General features: G+C 40.5%; 1 long non-coding RNA gene and 1 other non-coding gene across 3 annotated transcripts in view; one reads left to right on the top strand and one right to left on the bottom strand.

Moving 5' to 3' along the window:
- LOC102155469 overlaps positions 1–22,684 on the top strand; it is a 592,200-nt gene that overhangs the window by 555,265 nt on the left and 14,251 nt on the right. The window contains exon 1 of one of the 2 annotated variants that reach the window (XR_005376617.1): positions 21,430–21,551. The exons of the other annotated variant lie outside the window; for it this stretch is intronic. This is a non-coding gene — a transcript (uncharacterized LOC102155469). Of the gene's footprint in view, positions 1–21,429; positions 21,552–22,684 lie in introns of those variants that run through there. 2 annotated transcript variants of the gene reach the window in all.
- On the bottom strand, positions 588–22,643 carry LOC102155656. Its single transcript, XR_005376613.1, has 4 exons — positions 22,472–22,643; positions 13,482–13,611; positions 1,193–1,624; positions 588–822 (listed from the first exon to the last, which is right to left on the bottom strand). It is a non-coding gene; the product is annotated as an uncharacterized LOC102155656 (long non-coding RNA).

Genomic DNA, 22,684 nt, shown 5'->3' on the forward strand with positions numbered 1-22,684 from the left:
CTGACAAGAGTTATCACCCAGACATTGTTTTCTCTCTGAGCACCCCGGAAATGCTAACTAGAGATGATATCTAGAGGCAGCAATAGCACTCTCTGTTAGTCCTACGCACTTGAAAGATAGGAAAACAAGAGTCTTAGACATCTAGAGGACTGACCCAGGATTTCCTGCAATGAATACCAGCATCTAGGGCAAAGTACCAAGCAGGTAGGTAACACCTACAAGCACTACAGCAGCCGTGTCAAGATCGGCATGAGGAAATTCAAAGCAGAGGCCAACTTAGCTTTTTATTTCTAAGCAGCAGAGCAAGAGGAAATCCAGGTGAGCGTGTTTTCACCAGGGAAAAGATTTAGAACCCTCATGCTTTTGAGTAATCCACACTATAGGAGGAATTTTCAGGACATAGAATAGCCCAAACTTTACCAGGAAATTTACCGTGAAAACCCACATGATGGATAAGCAGTAGCTTCGTGCTTTGTGCTAAAAATTGAACAGAAGGGCAAAGTTTATTCTTGTAAAAAATGGCTATTTGCATTTTCACCCTACGGAGAAATGACACCTGTGTGCCCAAAGAAAAGGAAGAATCGAGGTGAAAAGCTAGTCAACATGGTATTTATTGTATTTCTGATCTCTGGTGAACTGTAGCACAGCAACACGGAGACATCAGACAGAGCTGCGCCTGAATCACGGCTCAGCGCATATCCGCTTGCTGCCCTTGGTCAAAGGTCCTTCCTCTGAGACCATCTTCTCATATTCGAGAAGAAATGATAAAACCAACTTCACAAGAATATGGTCAGGATCAATGATCTCAGGTGCATGCTGTGTCTAGAGAAGAGCAGAGCCACAGTAAATGCTCATTTCACGTATCAGCCTGTGTCAGATCCGGCAGGGGTACAGTGGGACAATTGTGGCATCGACGCCAAATTTGGCCTGCATGGGAACAGTGTTAATTACGTGCACCAATACGCCCAAATACCCGTATTCATAAGAATCTCTCTTTAGAGTTATGTGTTAACCATCATGTTCATTCATTCGTTTGTTCAACAAATACCGGTTATAGCACAGTACATGTCCGGGTTATTATAAAAGCACATGTATGTGTGTGGCCAGACACTGGGCTCACTGCCCAAGCAGGTGAAACTCGCTGTCACAACAGTGAGGATGCTCCCGAGGGCTATAATTGAGGGACACTTACCCATCAGATTGCTGCCTGGTCATTCCTGCCCAATTGGGGAAAATCAGGGAAGGCTTCCCAGAAGAAGCAAAAGCTGGAAGCTGGACATCCTAGTGTTGCTTCAACATCCCCTGTGGCCAATCTGTCCACGAGGGGTACATACTGCATTTCTTTATGCACCAAAGAAGATTGCAATATAAACTTGAGCAGAGTATGTAGGATAACTGCTTTGTTGTTCAACAAATGGCTGCTGCAGAGCGGCTCTGAGCTGTCAAAGCCTGTGGACTTGGAGGTTCACTAGGGGCAGTGGTCTCTTGTCTTCAGGACGCACAGGATACCAGCAGAACTTGCTTCCCCTCCAGAGTCTCAGCCCAATCCCAGCAGGACTCAGGAATCTGCACCTTCGTAGGTGCAGGAAGGAGTTAGTGAGGTTGTGCATGATGCTGGGAAAACCTGTATCAAGGATAGGCCTGAAAATTTGTATGGCAAATAGCTGCTGAAACTGTGTCTAGATCACTTAAATTTGAGTAGCAATTTATTATTTATAAAGTGCTCTCACTTAATTGTTCAATTTAGATGACTTTTGAAAAAATTAAATTAGTGGGAGAAGAAAAAAAATTTAAACCGGATTATTGGAATCTCATAAATAGAAAGGACTGACTGATTTCTCGCTTTTGTTTTCCATTTTCCAATGAACTGCTCTGACTGCCTGTAGATGCACTTTGCCTCTCCTGATCCACAGTGGAGGCTGAGCATCAAGAGCATCCGCCACGTGCACGGCTTTTGCTTTACAGAATGGACAATAAAAGGAGTGGACAGTCATATGCTGTGTCTTGATTCCAAAGCTTACCAAGCTGATCTGCATTCCCACGGACTGGGTCTTGTAAATGCCACCTGGGTCCACACATTCGTGTCGATTAGTTGCGAGTAATTTTAATGGCACGTAAGATGTCAGGAAAGGCATATAATAGTGCACATGAGATGCAAAATCGGTTTATTCGGATAGGTCATAATTATTAAAAAGTACCAGATCATTAGTTTCTTCGTACGATCATCTGTAAAATGGGACTACTTTGTTGTGAAAAACCTCAATACATTAAGTACTCTACATGTCTTGAGAGGAAGAGGTCATGCAAATAGGGGGGCTGCCCTGTGCAAGGAATACACCCATGTGCATGGGCAGCGCTGCATCTATAGAGCATGCAGCTCTGCATTATGGAGGTCACTATTACTGCTAATCACAGTAAAAACAGCATTCCTTAGAGTTATACAGATCTAAGTGAAGGTGTGGTTATGGAAGAAATCACGACCTATTTGAATAGCATGTGAGAAAGTAAATTTTAAATATGACATAATGAGAGAAAATGTTCTATAAAAAGAATCCAAACTATGTTAGTAATAGAAGAGTTGCAGTATGGCTGGTAGGTAATTTCAGGACACGGGGCACCATTAAGGAAATCTGATAATCTATGCATTTTAACTATAGCTTTTTGGAGAAAATGGCATTGCCTTTGTTGACTAAATCATTCATAATCTTAATGGATGAGAATGGCAGTCCAGATAATCAGGCCCCTGTGCATAGCAGCGAGGACAGAGTTTCCTAAACTGATTTGTTTTGAATATTACCACACGGTTTGGACCTCGGTGCTGATGCTCCTGTCACACGCCCATCCCTTGGATCCTGCCCACAACATCCACAAGACGCACTCTATCAACTCATGTCTTATACCCAGAAGCAGAACCCCGCACTCAGGAAGAAAGGAGGAATGCACGGGAGCAGAACTGGTTATTTCAGAGCCACTGACATGAAACTGAGAAGCTAGAGAGATGGAGCAGAGTAAAAACCTAGGGTGGCTCTGAAAGCAGGCTCGCCCCTGGTCAGAACCCTCAGACCAAGCCTCTGCTTAGGAAACCCGGTGGCACCCTGGGGCCGGGAGCGGTTGCAACCAAAAGCAACACAGAGCTAATGGCCACATTTTAGCAAGTCCTTAGCATCTGGGCTTCTGTGCCAGTGTCTCTTCACCTGTCATGCTCTGCCAGATGCACGGATTTAAATTCGGTTATGGGAATATGAGTAAGCTACTAGTGTAAAAAACAATCTCACTCATTTAAAAAATTGTTTTAGTCTTTCAAACTGAGAATACTACTAGAAATGTATTCTCAATTTTAAACTATGACATTTTGGATAACAAACTAAATTATACGTTTACTAAGGGAAAGCATATAAAAGTCTTGAAATAATTAAACTATATTTTAGGCTCAAAAACAAACATATCACCTGTAGTAACTATGCACAGAAAACTGAAATCGTATTTAAAGTCACAGCTCAAATTTAATCATACATTTGCAAGAAAAATAGGTCATTTAAAATCAATCTATAATATACAAGTTCAATATAAATTTGAACAAATTAAATTTTAACTGAATTCTAAAGTTATGATTATGTTAAATCAGGCTTAAAAAAACAGAATATTGACAATAACATTTTAAGGTGGAGTCTCTGCATCAGAGGCTTATTTATTTTAAGATTTTATTTATTTATTCACGAGAGACGCAGAGAGAGAGGCAGAGACATAGGCAGAGACAGAAGCAGTTTCCCTGCAGGGAGTGTGATGCGGGACTCAATCCTAGCACCCTGGAATCAAGACCTGAGCCAAAGGCCGATGCTCAACCACTGAGTCATCCAGGTGCCCCTTAGAGGCTTATTTAAACTTAACAGCAAAAGCAGGGCCAGCCCGCAGAGCTTTGTCTTGAGCACCTGTGGAAGCCAAGGCTTCTTGCAGCCTCAGGTGGAGGCTTTCCCCAGCTGGTATGGCACCCAACATCCGCAAGCTTCCTGGGGAACAGAAACTGTGTCCGGTTTGATTTCCCCCCAATCGTCAGCAGAGTCCCCAGGCATCTTGCAAAGTGACAGCAGCTGCTTGTTGAAGGGAATGCAAGCAACAGGGCAGGTGAAGGGGCAGGAGGCTGCTGGGAAGGAGCTGCACAGAGCAAGGCCTGCCACCGCCACTGGGTCCCCTGCTCTCCCAGGCACTGGTCCAGCATCCGCATGTGATGCTACAAAAGAGAGGAGGCTTCTCAGGGGCTCAGCACAGTGCCTGCACATCCCAGAATATGAGGAGCATGGGTGCTTTCATGGTCCTCGTGTGGTTCTCAAGGAGATACAGAGAGCAGACTCCAGCCTGAGGAGCAGGACACCCCAGAGGGGAATGACTCTGAGACAGCAGAGGTCTTGACCTAGATAGAGCTGGATGGAGCGGCCGCTGAGGCCAGGGAGCTTCTTTCTTTTTTTTATTTATTTAATTTATTTATTTATTTATTTATTTTTTATTTATTTATTTATTTATTTATTTATTTATTTATTTATTTATTTATTTTAGGGAGCTTCTTTCAACTCTGAATTCCCCAAGACCTCTTACGTGATCTGGCAGGCAGTAAGGGGTGGGGAGATGTCTGTTACGGGGAAGTGTTACAATCACTGCATTGTGTTGTGCTGTATTGTGTGGTGTGGTATTGTATCATGTTGTATCATGCAGTGCTGTTTCATATTCTATTAAGGGAAAGTGTCCTCTTAGGAACATCAGGGTAAAGTCACATCTGGTGTGCAGAGTCAGTTCAGGCACCTGGCGAAAAGGAGGCAGGCGGGGGGAAAAGGCAGCCTCCTCTTAGACTGGAAACCAGAACCGTGAGCACCTGTGAGGAGCCATGCAGGCTGGGGTTTACCTCTTCAAGCTCCAGGCACAGAACTGTCAAAGGATTTCTCGAGGTGCTCTCGAGGGTAGATCTTCAGATGGTGACCTTGACCGGGAAGCAGGTGGGCAGCCAGTCACTCCCCGCCAGAGCTATCTCCAGATGCTACCTTACTACTCTTCATAATACTCTGTGTGGCGGTATGGATTGACTGTGTAACTTGTATGTTTGAAATGTATGGAACTGGAAAGGCATTTCTTAGAGTTAGCATGGTGGGTGTCAGAACACCCTGGGTGACAGGCTAGGGCCAGCCGACCTGTCCCAACCTTGTCTCCAGACTGTAAGCTGAGGCACCTGGGGGCCCCACGGGCCTCGGACAGGTAGCTCAGAGTATTTGAGAGAGCACACAACCCCGGACATTTGATTAGATGACACCTGAGCTCTCCTTCCGGGTGGCCCACCCGCTGAACATGCACCCCCAGCCATGTCCCTCTGCCAACAGCATGTCTTTGTGAAGCTGGCTTCTCAGCAGTTGTCGTGTCAAACATACTTCGCTTGGGAAAATTGAAGCAAACCCAGAAACGAGGTGTTAGGGTCCAAGCCAATTCCACGGCTGGAGAAGCGTGGGGTGCTCAACCTGGACACCCAAGCCAGTAATCAGTAATTGTGGCTGGTCGGGGAATGAAGTGAAAGTACATATTTTTTTATTCAACGTATGTAATTTTAAAAAATTGTCACAAAGTTATTAGGACATAAATATTAAGTTGTGTAGACTTTACTTAACGAACAGACTTGTTAAATACTGCTAGCCTGGGGCTCCATGTGTAATTACTGGCATAGTAAGAGGGTGCTGAAAATGCAGAGAGTTCAAACTGATATTGAATTTGTAGCTTATGGGTTGGTATAAAATTATATATGTTTTCTTTTATTATGTCAATACGATGGTATCATTTAACTGAAGCTGCAACGTCAAAGACAGTCTTATTTTTCTGCCAATATTTACTGTATTTATATATAGTAAATCAGATTCTGCCAGTATTATACAGTATTTATATACAGATGATATATTCATTTGGGATGATAAATTATTGGTTTAACTATTTGGAGAATTTTTTATAATTTGTCTTAGTAAGTGATAATATAGCTTGCCATCTAAATTTCACATTTTTAAAAATTGAGAATACATTTCTAGTAGTATTCTCAGTTTGAAAGACTAAAACAATTTTTTTAATGAGTGAGATTGTTTTTTACACTAGTAGCTTACTCATATTCCCATAACCGAATTTAAATCCGTGCATCTGGCAGAGCATGACAGGTGAAGAGACACTGGCACAGAAGCCCAGATGCTAAGGACTTGCTAAAATGTGGCCATTAGCTCTGTGTTGCTTTTGGTTGCAACCGCTCCCGGCCCCAGGGTGCCACGGGCTTCCTAAGCAGAGGCTTGGTCTGAGGGTTCTGACCAGGGGCGAGCCTGCTTTCAGAGCCACCCTAGGTTTTTACTCTGCTCCATCTCTCTAGCTTCTCAGTTTCATGTCAGTGGCTCTGAAATAACCAGTTCTGCTCCCGTGCATTCCTCTTTCTTCCTGAGTGCGGGGTTCTGCTTCTGGGTATAAGACATGAGTTGACAGAGTGCGTCTTGTGGATGTTGTGGGCAGGATCCAAGGGATGGGCGTGTGACAGGAGCATCAGCACCGAGGTCCAACCCATGTGGTAATGAGAGAGCTGACCAATTACTGTGTGAAGGTGGCACTCAAAACGGAGAGGGTCGGCATGGCTTATTACGGAGACTCTGAAATCAAAACTTTCAACATTCTCACTTTTTTGAATAATTTTTTATGTTATACACTCATCAAATATATACAAATAGGACAAGATGCTTCCTTTGAAAGAGGCAGCTCTCCACTCTGTATATTAAACTACTTTCTTCAAAAGCTTGCTATTATTTTAAAACTGATTTTACTTCCTATCTTTTGAGTGAAGTTGAGGAAGACTGAGGAGTTGGGGGCCGCAGTGAGAGAGGTCGGTAGGAGCAGGAAGGCATTGGCACTTGGATCAGCAGCACTTTGCAGGACCCGAATCTGAGCACAAAAAAAAAAGGCTTTTCGGGATCCCTGGGTGGCTCAGCAGTTTAGCGCCTGCCTTTGGCCCTGGGTGCAATCCTGGAGTCCCGGGATTGAGTCCCGCGTCAGGGCTCCCGGCATGGAGCCTGCTTCTCCCTCCTCCTGTGTCTGCCCCTCTCTCTCTATGTCTATCATAAATAAATAAATAAATCTTGAAAAAAAGAAAAAAGAAAGGCTTTTAGCTCCACGGCCTGTTTTTGCCTGTTCAGGGGAATGTAGGGGATGGCTCTGACACTCGCTGTAAAATATGCTACATAGGCTCTTGGCCATTGGAGCCAGGACTGTGCTGCAGACATTTAACCGTGTGGAGTAGGGGTGCCTGAAATACTCGGCTGGATGGATTCGCTGCAATGACTAGAACGTGCAAACCGCGAGAGACAGTCATTCAGGCCAAAGAATACGCGGAGCGCTAAGACAGCAATTAGAAGCGAAGGGTTAAAAAAATAAAAAATAAATAAAAAAGAAGCGAGGGGTTACTCGAAGCTCAAGTGGGCGCAAAGCAGAGGGAGCCACCGATGTGTTAGAACAGCAAGGAGGCTGCCCTGCCTCGGGTTTGGGTGGGGGCACCACTGTTCAGCCTCGGAGCTGAAGCACTGGGAGCCAACGCCACACCTGCTACCTGTGCTCCTACGCAATTCTTCAAGTAAGGAGAGATCTTTCCTGCCTGGGCTCACTCAGTCGTCCCCACTGTGGCCATCTCCCATGGCCACCATAGCACAGTGCTGCCACCTGAAGGGCTGAAAACCACAGAGCTTCATCATCTCTCAGGCTGCCGCGAAGATGGGGCAGGCTGGTCCCTGTGCCCAGCCTCTGGTGTGTGCTGATGCTGGTCAGCACGCCTTGGCTTATAGACACAGCTCCCATCTCTGCCTTCATCCTCACACAACATGTCTCCATGGGCCTCTGTGTCCACATTTTCCCTTCTTGTACGGACAGCAGTCCTCTTGGATCAGGGCCCACCCTAATGTCCTCATCTTAACTTGATCATCTGGAAAGACCCTATTTCCAAGGAAGGTCTCAGAAGGGATTCGGGACTGCCACATCTTCTTGGGGAACACCGTTCAAACCATAACGTTCACTCTTGATTGTATACTGACATGTTTTCTTGCCTGGGAAGTGCTTTGCATCCTGAGGGCTCTGGTTCTACTAGAAAATTGAATAGTTCAGGCTTTGACAGGCCTTTGATGAATATTCTGTGTGCAATTATTCTCTAAATCTACTTTCTTGTAAACAGGATGCCTTTAATACAACTGATGAGGAGCCTCAAACCGGCTTGGGGTCCACCTTAAATTGATTGTCTACATAATAGCACAGCAGAAGCTGCAGGATGACAGAGGAGCTAATTGCAGCCATATTAAGGCACCCACATAGTGGGCACATGAACTCATTAAATGTACCCCAAAGGTATTGCTTCAATCACAGGAGAAAGAGAACTGAGCAAGTCCTGGGTAACAGACCTGCCTTCATTTTCATATTTATTTCAGTTGATTTTATCTTACTGCTAAGTGCATCTTTGTGAGCCACCTTTATCTCTTTGGGAAGAGTACAAAGTATGAAGAGATTTAATCACTATTAGAGTTCAGACATAGAATCTTATTTAATCCTTACTACACCTCCAAATTATGATTGTCCCCCTTTTTATAGGTGAAGAAACTGAGAGGCTAAGTAATATCAGAGGGGAGATCACTAATGAACAGGAAACTCAGGATTAAATCTAGAACTGACACATTCTAATTTTATAATTAATGTATTGCATATGAACATTTTAATAGACTGTGGTTTTTTTTATTGGAGTTCAGTTTGCCAACATATAGCTTAATACCCAATGCTCATCCCGTCAAGTGCCCCCCTCAGTGCCCTAGACTGTGTTTTTTTTTTTTAGACTGTGTTTTTAAAACAGTTTTAGGTTCACAGCAATTTTGAGTGGAAAGTACAGAATTCCTGTGCACCCCTGCACCTACACACGCAGCCTCCTCCATCACCAACATCATCACAGCCAATGTACCTGCACTGACACATCATCATCACCCAGAGGCCACAGGGCACATTCAGGTCCAATATTGGTGTTGCACATTCTGTGGGTTTGGACGAATGTGTAACACACTGTGTGTACATTATGATACCACACAGAGTACTTTTGTTGACATGGGAACCTCCTGTGCTCCACCTGCTCATCTTCCCTCTGGACAGTTAGTCTTAATTTATTTATTTTAGACCTTATCCATTTGGATCTTATTCATTACAAACCATAAAGCTTTCATGTTCTTTCACATTCTTCCCCACTCCCCTTTTCCCAAAGTAGATATATCATTGTTTTGTATTACATCAATATACACCTTAGTCTGAAAATGGAAGCAGTTCATGGCTGAGCCCAGTGGTGAACAGAGATTATATTTCCTTTCTTGTGAAGCTTTGTTTTTCTGGGAGTTGGTAATAGTCTTGGTTTATGAAGGTTGTTCATTTACTTAGTTTTCTCTGTTCTTATCACAAATTCCTTTCATGTTCAATATCAGTATCATAATCATCTTTGACACTATCTTCTGCGAGACCAAACACATCAAGAATTTATGAGTTCACTTTCTCCCTGGAGCCATTCCTGCCAGAGACCCCTGTCCACCTGCTGCAAGCTGGATAGGCTGCCCTCAAGTGTTGCCACAAGGTTATCATCACCAGTCTTCATTCTACCTGTCTTCCATGTGGGTCTCCCCTTTTCTGGATCCCATGTTCTCCCTCCTGCTTGATTTACTCCCTTGTTTTGGTAAGTTATATCTTCTAGTAGGCTGTGCAACACTAGAGGAATAGTTTAGCTAGGTATAAGATTCTAGGTGAAAAATAATTTTCCCTTGAAATTTTGTCCTCTAACTCACTATGTTGCTTTTCAGTAGTCTATACTGCTGTTTTTAAGTTTACTGAAGGATACTTGATTTGCAAGTAAAGTAAAAATGTGGGAAGTGTACAATTTGACTCCTTTCAACAAATGTATGTACTTCTGAAACCATCACCACAAGATAATAAGTATATCCATCACACACAAAAGTTTACATCGCCTCTTTGCAAACCCTCCATCTTTGCCTACAGATAACTATGGATCTGCTTTTTATCACTATAGATTTGTCTGCATTTTCTAGAATTTTATATAAATGGAATTGTATAGTATGTAAACTGTATCTAGCCTCTTTCACTTACACAATTATTTTGAGATTCATCCATGTTACAACATTATCAATAGGCCATTCCTCTTATTGTTGAGTAGCCTCCCACTGTCTGGATGTATTATTGCAGTTTGTGGATACACTTCTTGATGGAACATTTGTATCTGGATTTTAGCTGTGATGAATTTGTGTACAAGTCTCTGTGTGGACATGTGTAGACTTGTGCTTTCCTTTTGCTTAGGTAAATACCTAAGTGTGGAATGGTTGTATAGATGTTTAAATGTTTAAGAAATTACAAAACTGCTTTTCAAGGTGTGTGTACCATACTACATTCTCATCAGCAGTATGTGAGAGTTCCAGTTATTCCACATCCACACTTGCTTTTTAAATTTTGCTAAGCGGCTGTGTGTATCCTACTATCCCATTATAGTTTTACTTTTCATTTCCTAAGGATGAATTGTGTTGATCATCTTTTTGTGTGCTTATTAGAGCTTGCTCTCTCTCTACATACATATATTCTAGACAAATGTCTGTTTGAACATGTTCATTTTTATAATTTTTTGAATTATTGAGTTTTGACACTTCTTAACATATACTGGGTATAAGTCAGGTAACTGTTTTTGCAAATATTCTATCAGTCTGCAGAGAATTTTCTCATTTTCTTAACAATATAGTTTGAAAAGTAAAAGTTTTAAGTTTTAATAAAATCTGATTAATTGGTTTCCTTTTTCCTAGTTGTTCAGGATTTTGTATTGTACTTAAGGAATATTTGCAAAAGTCAAGGTGCCTAAGCCTGTCTCCTATGATTTCTTCTGAAATTGTGATGCCTGATAGCTACTACCTACATATGGCTATTTGTATTTCACATTAAATCAAATAAAATTAAATATTAAAAATCTGCTCCTCAATCATACTAGTGACATTTTAAGCACTCTATAGCCACATGTGGCTAATGGCTACCATCTTGTGCAGTACAAATAAAGAATATTTTTGTTATTAGAGAAAGTTCTGATGAGCCATGCTCTAACATGCTGTAGGTTTAGTTCTTACATTCAGGTCTATGATGCATTTTTTAAAAAAGATTTTATTTATTTATTCATGAGAGACAGAGAGAGAGAGAGAGAGAGAGACTCAGGCAGAGGGAGAAGCAGGCTCCATGCAGGGAGCCCAATGTGGGACTCAATCCTGGGACTCCAGGATCATGCTCTGGGCCAAAGGCAGGCGCTAAACCACTGAGCCACCCAGGCATTCCCTATGATGCATTTTGAATTAGCTTTGTATGTGGCATTAGGTAAAGGTTAACATTTTTAGCATATTGTTACTTAATTGTTCTAATATCATTTCTGAAAAGGTTCCTTTTCACTATTAAATTATTTTGGCACCTTTGTCAAAAATCAATTAACCGTATATGTGTGGGTCTACTTTTGGTCTCTTCATCCTGATACATTGATCTATTGCTCTATCTTCATGCCAATACTGCACAGTGTTGATTACTACCTTTCAGTAGTAAGTCTTGAAAGCATACAGTGTAAATCCTTCTACTTTTTAAGATCTTTTCCAGAATAGTTTTGGCTCTTCTATGCTGTTTTTTAAATATAAAACTTAGATTAAGCTTGTCCATTTCTACAAAAAACTTTCTGCAATTTTAAGTGGAATTTCATGGAATCTATAGATACATCTTGGGAGATTAATATCTTAACAATATTGTGTCTTCCAATTCATCAACATGTTTATTTATTTATTTATTTAAATCTTCTTTATCAGGACGCATGGGTGGCTCAGCGGTTGGGCGCCTGCCTTCGGCCCAGGGCGTGATCCTGAAGACCCAGGGTCGAGTCCCACATCGGGCTCCCTGCATGGAGAGCCTGCTTCTCCCTCTGCCTCTCTCTCTCTGTGTGTCTCTCATGAATAAATAAATAAAATCTTTAAAAAAAAATCTTCTTTATCATCTCTTAGCAATGTTTTGTAGTTTTCAGTGTATGGATCTTGTACTCCAAACTAGTTCATATTTGATTATGTTATTGAAAGTGGTACTGTTTTTTAAATTTCAGTTTCTGATTGTTCATTGCTGGTATAGAGAAATGCAATTGATTTTTGAATTTTGTTCTTGTATTTTGTAACTCTGATAAGTTTCTTATAAGTTCTTCTAGCTTTTTTTCCCTACTTCTATAAAATTTTTGACAAACAATTCTAGCATTAGCAAGAAACGACATTCTTATTTTTACTTTCTAACCTAAATGTGTTTTTCTTACCTTATTGCACTGGCTGGAAACTCTAGTACAATGTCGAAGAGAAGTTGTGAGAGTGACATTCTTGTCCTATTCTTGACCTTAGGGAGAAAGCTTTCAACTTTTCACCAGTAAGTATGATGTTAGTTGTAGATAGTCCATTGTGTTGGATTCCTGACCTGTTTTTATTTTTGTGTGCTTGTTTTTTCAGTCTTTTTATGTAAGTTATTCTTGGTATTTTTTACTCCCTCTCTTTATTCTTGTTTTTTAGAAATTGTGTGATGATGTGCATTATGTCTTCTTTTTTTTTTTCATTTATTGTACTAGATATTTGGTGTGCTCTTTCAATCTTGAAAGTCACATTCTTCAATTCTGTGAAATTACATCAATTATGTTTTTGAAGTTTCCTCCTCTGTTTTTTTCTGTTCTCTCTTTCTTGAATTCTGTTCTCTCTTTCTAGAATTTCTAAGTAATAGGTTAAAGGCCACTTCTTTGTATCATCCTCTGAGTTTTACAATTTTTTACTCCTACTCCTAAGGGACAAATGGTTCAGAACTCTCTAATGATGAGTTTACTTGTGAAATGCATTCTGCTGATGTAAAAGGAGAAAGTACTCAGTTCGGACCTGGTATCTCAGTTCTCACATCATTAACTTATTAACATAATTAGTGTGGGGGGGCAAGTGTTTTCAGAGATGGCACACCTATTATCTTGATTCACTCACTCAACAAATGAATGGCATCTGGTGCATGCAAGGTTCTAATGTACAAAAACATGATATTTTGAATCATCTGGAAAAATGTAAATTGCTTTGAATGGAATAAAGTAAAAAATGGGAAAAGTTATTCTATAGTTAGGAAGAGCTTAGCTGATGAATAACAAAATAAGTAACAAAAGGAAAAATTAAATAATTGCCCACATCATGCATATAAAACCATACTGATTGAGCTGTTAATATTTGGTTTGGATATGTGTATGTATGTGTGTGTGTGTGTGTGTGTGTGTGTGTGTGTGTTTTAGCATTTCTTAAGGGGTAATCATATATCAGAATTATCTGAGATGCTTCCTAAGAACATGGATTCCTGAATCCCATCCATGAAGATACCCAGATTAGACCCACCTTAGTCTGAGAGTGGAGGTGTCTCAGAAATCTTCACTGACAGCAAATTCTCCATGTAACTGCTTTGCCCAGGAAAGTTTGAAAACAACTGTGTTCAGATAAGACCTTCGCTTCTCTGCTAACATAATGACTGGTAAAATGAGGAAAAAAAAATCCCACTTTGATTTCCTCAGGACATAAACTACTCTTAATGGAGTTATTGAGTTATTCAAGCCTTTGGAAGCTGAATTAATTCTTTTAACATCGAAAACATTAGATTTTAACAGAATTGACTAAAGCCATCAACATTTTCCTTAAGACTTCAGAGCTGTACTATGACCGAAATGTGACTATTGTGATTGAGAAATTAAGTTTTTAATTAAAATACCTTTAAATACATGTGGCTAGGGGCTAGTGTACTGGACAGAGCTGATACTGGACCATTTTCATCATCACAGAGAGTTCCACTAAACAGTGCTGTCATAGGGAGTCAATACTGGGTCGAGTGGTGCCCAGCTCACTTTGAGCATACCTGCACATGTTCACAAAGTCCCTGGCTTTGGTGCAGGAGAGCTGCTGGACTAAAACATACTGCTACTTGTCTAATAATGCATTTTATTTACAGGGACAGCATATTTTGTATACTGCATTATATGTATGGACAAGACAGAATTTGTGATTGGAAAGTTTACAGATGAATGGAAATACTTCATTTCATTTCATTACCATTTTTAAAAATTCCAATATAGTTAACACACACTGTAATGTTAGTTTCAGGTGTACAACATAGGGATTCAACACTTCCATATGTGACCTGGCTCTCCTCAGGACAAGTGTCCTCCTTCATCCCCATCCCTTATTTCCTCCACCCCACCTCCCCTCTGGTACACATCAGTGTGTTCTCTGTAGGTAAGTCTGTTTCTTGGTTTGCCTTTCTCTCTTTCTTCCCCCTTTGCTCATTTGTTTTGTTTCTTAAAATCCACAAATGAGTGAGGGATGCTTAGATGGCTCAGTCGGTTAAGTATTTGACTCTTGGTTTTAGCTCAGATCATGATCTCAGGGTTGTAAGATCGAGCCCCGCATCAGGCTCCTTGCTCAGGATGGAGTCTGCTTGAGGATTCTCTCTCTCTCTCCATCTGTCCCTCCCTCTGTTCTTACATACATGGTCTTCCTCTTTCTCTCTCTCTCTCTCTCTCAAATAAATAAAATCTTTTTTAAAAATTCTACATTTAAAAAAATCTACATATGAGTGAGATCATATGGTATTTGTCTTTCTCTGACTGACTTATTTCACTCAGCATAATACTCTTTAACTGCATCCATGATTTTGCAAATGGCAAGATTTCATTCCTCTTTATGGTGGAATAATATTCCATTGTATTTGTGTGTGTGTGTGTGTGTGTGTGTGTGTGTGTATCACATCTTTGTTCATCTATCAGTGGACACTTGGGCTCCTTCCATAGTTTGGCTGATGTTGATAATGCTGCTATAAACATAGGGGTGCATGTATTCTTTCAAACTAGTGTTTTTGTATTCTTTAGGTTCAAAGTAGTGTGATTACTGGATCATATGGTAATTCTATTTTTAATTCTTTGAGGACCCTCCATACTGTTTTCCATAGTGGCTGCACCAGTTTGCATTCCCACCAACAGTGCAAGAGGATTCCTTTTTCTCCACTTCTTCACCAGTACTTATTATTTCTTGAGTTTTTGATTCTAGCCATTCTGACAGGTGTGAGGTGATACCTCACTGTGGTTTTGATTTGTATTTCCCTGATGATGAGTGATGTTGAGATTCTTTTCATGTGTCTGTTGTTGATCTGTATGTCTTATTTAGAGAAATGTCTGTTCATGTCTTCTGCCCATTTTTAATTAAATGAAGATGATTTGGGTTTTGGGTGTTAAGTTGTATTGGTTCTCCTCCTCCTCCTCCTCCTCCTCCTCCTCCTCCTCCTCCTCCTCCTCCTCCTCCTCCTCCTCCTCCTCCTCCTCCTTCTTCTTCTTCTTCTTCTTCTTCTTCTTCTTCTTCTTCTTCTTCTTCTTCTTCTTCTTCTTCTTCTTCTTCTTCTGTAAACTCTATGTCCAACATGAGCTTAAACTCATGTCCCCAAGATCAAGAATTGCATGATCTACCAACTGACCCAGCCAGGTGCCCCAAGTGTACAAGTTCTTTATATATTTTGGATACTAACCCTTTATTGGATATGTCATTTGAAATATCTTTTCCTATTTGTTAAGCTGTCTTTTAGTTTTGTTGATTTTTTCCTTCACTGTGAAGAAGCTTTTTATCTTGATGAAGTCTCAATAGTTTATTTTGGCTCTTGTTTCTCTTGCCTCAGGAGACATATCTAGAAAGATGTTGCTATGACCAGTGTCAGAGAAGTTACTGCCTGTGCTGTCTTCTAGGATTTTTATGGTTTCAGATCTCACATTTAGGTCTTTAATCCATTTTGAGTTTATTTCTGTGTATTGTGAAAGAAAGTGGTCCAGTTTCATTATTTTGCATGTGGCTGTCCAGTTTTACCAACATCATTTGTTGAAGAGATTGTCCTTTCCCCATTGTATATTCTTTACTGCTTTGTCAAAGATTAATCGACCGTATAATTGTGGGTTTATTTCTAGGTTTTCTGTTCTGTTCCATCGATCTATGTGTCTTTTTTGTGTGTGTGTGCCAGTACCATACTGTTCTGATTACTACAGCTTTGTATTATAGCTTGAAGTCTGGAATTATGATATCTCTTGCTTTGTTTTCCTTTTTGGGATTGCTTTAGCTATTTGGGGTCTTTTGTGATTCCATACAAATTGTAGGATTGTTCTAGGTCTGTGAAAGTACTGTTGATATTTTGATAGGGATTCCATTAAATCTGTAGATTGCTTTGGGTAGTATGGATATTTTAACGACAGTTGTTCTTCCAACCCATGAGCATGGAATGTCTTTCCATTTCTTTGTGTTGTCTTCCATTTATTTCATCAATGTTTGATAGTTTTCAGAGTACAGGTCTTTCACTACTTTGGTTAATTTTATTCCTAGGTATTTTATTATTTTTGATGCAGTTATAAACGGGATTGCTTTCTTAATCTCTACCACTTCATTATAAGTCTATATAAATGCAACAGATTTCTGTATGCTTTTGTATCCTGGACCTTACTGAATTCATTTATCAGTTCTAGTAGTTGTTTGGTGGAGTCTCTGGGGTGTTCTATATATGTTATCATGTCATCTGCAAATAGTGAGAGTTTTACTTCTTCCTTAGCAATTTGGATGCCTTTTATTTCTTTTTGTTGTTTGAATGCCACAGCTAGGGCGTCCAGTACTATGTTGAATAAAAGTAATGAGAGTGGACATCCCTGTCTTGTTCCTGACCTCAGGAGGGAAGCTCTCAGTTTTTCCTCATTGAGTATGATGTTGGCTGTGGGTTTTTCATATATGGCCTTTATTATGTTGAAGTATGTTCCCTCTAAACCTACTTTGTTGAGGGTTTTTATCATGAATGAATGTTATACTTTGTCAAATGCTTTTTGTGCATCTACTGAAATGGTCATATGGTTTTTATCCTTTCTTTTGTTGATGTGATATATCATGTTGATTGATTAATGAATTTTGAAACACCCTTGCATTCCACAGTAAATAACACCTCATTGTGGTGAATGATTTTTTTTTTAAGATATTGTTGGGTTTGGTTTGCTAGGATTTTGTCAGGGATTTTTTTCATATATGTACATCAGAGGTATTGGCCTGTAGTTCTTTTTTTTAAGATTTTATTTTTAAATAATTTTTATATACAAAGGGGGGCTCAAGCCCACAACCCAAGATTAAGAGTCCCACAGTTCACTGACTGAACCAGCTAGGCACCCCTGTCATTCTCTTTTTTAGTAAAGTCTTTATCTGGTATTGATATCAGGGTAATGCTGGCCTCATATAATGAATCTGGAGGTTTTCTTTACTCTTCTATTTTTTGGAAAAGGTTGAAAAGAATAGGTATGAATTCTTCTTTAAACATTTAGTGGAATTCACCTGTGAAGCCATCTGGTCCTAGACTCTTGTTTGTTAGAAGTTTTTTGTGTGTTTTGTTTTGTTTTTACTACTGATTCAATTTCATTGTTGGTAATTGGTCTGTTCAAATTTTCTATTTCTTCCTAACTCTGGGATTTATAAGTTTCTGGAAATTTATCATTCTGGAACATTTCTTCCTAGATTGTCCAGTTTGTTGACACACATTTTTTTCATAATGTCCTCTTAAAATTATTGTATTTCTTCGGTGTTGGTTGTTATTTTTTCCTCTTTTATTTCTGATTTTGTTTATTTGAGTCCTCTCTATTTTTTTATTTTTATTTTTTTAGAGAGAGTAGGGTGGGTGGGGGAGGAGCAGAGGGAGAGGGAGAATCTTAAGCAGGTTTCACCCACTTAACTGACTGAGTCATCCAGGCACCTCCACATCTTTTTTTTTAATGAGTCTGGCTAAAGGTTTATCAATTTTATTGCTCTTTCCAAGGAATCAGCTTTTAGTTCCATTGATCTGTTCTCTTGGGGTGTTTTTTTAGTTTCTATTAGAAATATTTCATTTTAGGTTGTGTTTCAGTTCTAGAATTTCCATGTGTTCTTTTTCAATGATTTTTACTTCTCTATTTTGCCTTTCTAGTTCCACAATATGTCCATACTTCCATTTAAAATTTTGAACTTATTTATAATAGTTGTACTAAAGTCTGTCAATCTGGGATGCCTGGGTGGCTCAGTAGGTTAAGCAATCAACTCTTGATCTTAGCTCAGGTCTTGATGTCAGGGTCATGAGTTCAAGCCCCATGTTGGGCTCTTTGCTGGATGCAGTCTGCTTAAAATAAAAATTAAAGTCTGTCATTTATGTCATTGCAGTCTCTTCCTTTTAACTGATTTTCCTACTGTTCACATTTTCCCCTCACATTTCTTGCTTCTTTACATGCCTGGCAATTTTTTATTGTATCCTGGACACAGTAGGATGCCACACAGTTGAATGTCCCAATTTTACTGTCTTCACTTAGAGAGTATAGAATTTAATTCTGAAGCAGCTAATTTACTTATGGATAAGCTTGCTCTGTGAAGCCTCATTCTTAAGCTTTGTTAGGACACCTATAGTGTAGTCTGTCCTCTAGGGCTTGAGTCACCCTGTTAGTAGCCCTGTTCTCCTGGGATATTAGCCTGGTGCTTGGTGTGTTCAGTGTGGTCTTTCTAGACTGGCTGCTTGGTGCTTCATTATTTCCCAGCTCTGTATAAGTTCCGGAACTTCCACGTCACTCACTTCTCCTTGGTAGTTGATCTGTGTCTACTACATCAGCACGTTGGCTTTAGCACAGAGAGCCAGCTCTCCAGCCAGGTGCTCAAGGGGATGTCTGTGAAGACCTCCAGACTCCTTCTCTGTACATCCCTAATGCCCTACCCGCCAGGTGTCCCTTTGGTCTTCATCTCCAGACTGCCTCTGCTCACCTTAGCAGGACTGCCTTATTCTCCTGGGCACCCCCTCCCTGCAGCATACTTTGAGAAGTGCCTCCATGCAGAAATCTGGGTGATCATGGGCTTGCCTCATCTGCTTTTCCCCTCTCAGGGGTCACAGTTTTATAGTACTCGTTGCCCAACATCTGAAAACAGTTATTTCATATATTTTGTCTAGTTTTATGGTTTCCTAACAGTAGGAGGTCTAGTGTGAACCAGTTTTCCATTGTGTCCAAAAGTATAAGAGCAAATGCAAATAACCATCAAATACAGCTAAAAGAACTGCTATAATTTTTTAAAATCTTAATAGTGGACTTTCTATGACTCAAACAAATTTGCCCAGAGGACAAAGCCCAGATAAATTAAATTTACTTGGATAGGGAGGATTTTCAGCATTTAACACAATAATTTGCCACATGGTTTCATCAGATTCTGTTTTAGACATATGCCCATTTATGAAATGAAGTCAAAAGAAGACCACAGTTCTCCCATGAATGTGGCCACAGTTCTCCCGTGAACATGGCTAGCAAGCAAGAGACATTGGTTCTTCTGGATCCAGTACACTGACCTATGTGACCGTGGGCTATAACTTGGCTCTCTGAGGACATCACAGCACACTCAGAGAGGTGCCATGGGATATTTTCAACTTTTAACAGAGACAGTGATACTTGTCATCTAGTGGACACCATTCAAACTACCAGCCTTACGTGGTTCATGTTTAACACTGATTGTGCTGCATTTCTCACAATAGCATCATTATCTTTGCAAAGCTGGATCTTGAGCAGTTTCTGTGATGAAAAGTGAGCATCACACAAAAAACAACGTAGAACATGACAGGAAAGTGGTGGTGCCCAAATCTGATTCCAGTGGCAGACACGCAAGCTGTTAGTAGGGACTGGTGATATTTGAGAATGTATTTAAAAATATCACTTTCTTCCTTCAGTTTACATATATTATTTTTTCCAAATGGCTACAGATTTGTTAGTACATAAAAAATGTTTTAAATTAAAACTAACCACTTAAACAAAACTCCTAGGACCTGTGACAAAATGAGTGAGAGGCAGAGGGCACCATGCACGCAGAAAGTGTAGGAGCTTCTGGACTGGACCGTTGATCTGGCTAAGCATCACTGTTCACATATGCAAAACACAGGATTTGCATTAAATTTTCTTTAGGAATCTATGGCTTTGTATCACTGCAAGTGGGTCTTAAGTGGTATAGTGAATGTGGTATGCTATTAAGTCACTTCTATCAGGGGAGCACATTTGTCTCTGAAGCAAGAGTGCCTTGGTCTCCAGAGGGAAAAGAGAAAACCAGGGACAGGGACAGAGTCTTGAATGCCTCAAGCAGATAAGAACCATGGTTTTTAAGCCAGTTCAAATCCCCACTGCAGACATGGGGTGGCTCTAGCTCAGGGCCATAACACTGTATTCATTCTAGAACTCTCCTGAGCCTTTAGAACAGGGGCTGTTACCTGGGATCGAGGGACTCTATGCACAGAATTCAGAATGCCCAGTGAACTTAAACAGAAAAATCTTCAGCTTTATTTTTATTATCTCCCAGCTGCAATTTAGCATTTTCTTCAGTTATGAATGTAGTCAGCAAACCACAGGGGTACAACATTTCCTGTGGTGTTGTCACCCATTGAAATAATTGGTATTTTCATTTCATAGTACAGTTTTATTCTCACAGCCACTTTGACATTGCAATAGTTTTTAGACCTGCCACGGATCTTATTACTTAGTACATTATGGAGGAAAATTATTAACTATATATCATGAAATATTTTTAAAACATATTTTGATATTTGCATTTCAAAATGTAAGTTGTTTCCTTGATAATCTTAAAACGTAGTTTTAATTTTTTATTGTGGAGAACTCAGAACCTACATGAAAGTAGACTGAATGATATATAGAATCCCACACATCCATCATCCAGTTATACCCCCAAATCCTTTTCAATGCTGCATTATCTCATTGTAGTTCCTAGACATTACACAGGCTGTTTACCCTGTAGAGTTTCTAACACTCTTGGATAAGGTTACATCCCCATGGTGTCCTTCTTTCCTCTGTGTTTCTCGTAAACTGGAAATTGGGTCTAAATGCTTGATGCCATCAAGTTTTAGGGGCAGAGGAAGAGGCAAGATTACTTCTGGTTATTTCTGTTAACAACCATTCATCTTCAATGTTTAGATCCATTAGTCTATTAGGGGTTACAAAATGGCTTACTTCTATCATTTCTTATAATGTATTATTGTAATATTTCGATAAGGAAAACATCCCCATCACCTATTTGGTTGCCCAGTGGTAGAGTTAGTATAGAAAGTCAGAACATACATTCTTGATTCTTTCCCTTAATCTATCAGTCTTCCAAATAATAACTCAGTTCCTTTTATGCATCTTATTTTATACATTTAGAAGCATTATCCTGAGAAGGGGTTCATGGCTTCACCAGACTGTCAGATGCAGTGATGTCACAAAGCAGTTAAGAACTCCTCCTGTAGATCAACCCAAGAGATACAGAGGTTCCCTGTAGCTTTTCTGCAGAGTCCTTGTGACCATAATAGCACTTGCACATTTCCTGAAGGCTCGCAGCACTTGACCTTCATCTCATATCCCGTGGTGCTTGGTGAGATCCTGCCTCACACCACACTGCACTAGGGGCACATGTATACACCTTCCAGTAGGAGCCCGGGTGTAGAAAGAGTGCTGACAATGGCCTAATTGTGCTACTACTAGCTGTAGAAACCAAGGAAAATCCCCAACTTCCCTGAGTTAGTGTCTTCATAGGAAGGATGGCAAAATGCCGTCTAACTTGAAGAATTGTTTTGAGAACTAGAGAGGGTCTCATTCCTGAGACATTGAGAACTTGTTGGTCCCCCACAAACATTTGTTAGATCTGATTCTTACTCGCACACAGCAGAGGGTTTGTTAATTAGGTCTTGGTAACGGTCACGGGACCGGAGAACACCGCCAAGCAGCTTGTGCAGCACCCGGGACCTGGGGCCCCACGTACCAGGACATGCCGCCAGCCACTCCAGCTCCCCGCTCCCCACTTCTCTCCATCCCTCTGGCTTCCTTCTCGCCTTCCTCCTCCTCCTCCTTGAGTCTCTCTTGGTCTTTCACTCTTGCCCCCTGTGTCTGTCTCAGCTTTCTTCCACACCAACTTCCCTCATCCTGAAGCTGCAAGGCAGCTCCACTAGAGACAGAATTGCGCTTTATAGTGACATGTTCTACCCACAACATAACATATCCCATCTCTTCCCTGGGCCTCCACCAGGCTGCCCCCTAAGAGACCTTCTAGTCGAGGGGGCATCTATCTCACCCACCCTGGGCTTGAGACAACCATATCCTACTATCTCTAACCCTCAATCCAATGGAAATTATCTGTGCTGTGTTTCCTCACAAGCTCATGGTATATTCCATTTAGTTAATCTGAAAAGTCAGCTGCACTCTGAGACCTGCCTTGGTCAGATTTTTCTTCCATTCCTGAGCTCTCCTCCCTCAATCTGTCCAGTGCTCCCTTCAAGCAGCTTAACCCGCCTGTACCTTTTCTTCCTCTTTCAGATGAATTGGCTGCTTTTTCCAAAGCAGAGACACCTGTCAGGATGGTTCCTCTATTCACATCCTATGTGAGCAGTGTCAATGTCTCATCAATGTCTCTCACCAGTGACTCATTGATGACTCATTAATGACTCAGCAATATCTCATCAGTGTCTCATCAATGACTCATCAATGATTTACTGTGACTCACCAATGTCT

Source organism: Canis lupus, chromosome 22, assembly GCF_011100685.1.
Source record: "Canis lupus familiaris isolate Mischka breed German Shepherd chromosome 22, alternate assembly UU_Cfam_GSD_1.0, whole genome shotgun sequence".
Lineage (NCBI taxonomy): Eukaryota > Metazoa > Chordata > Mammalia > Carnivora > Canidae > Canis > Canis lupus.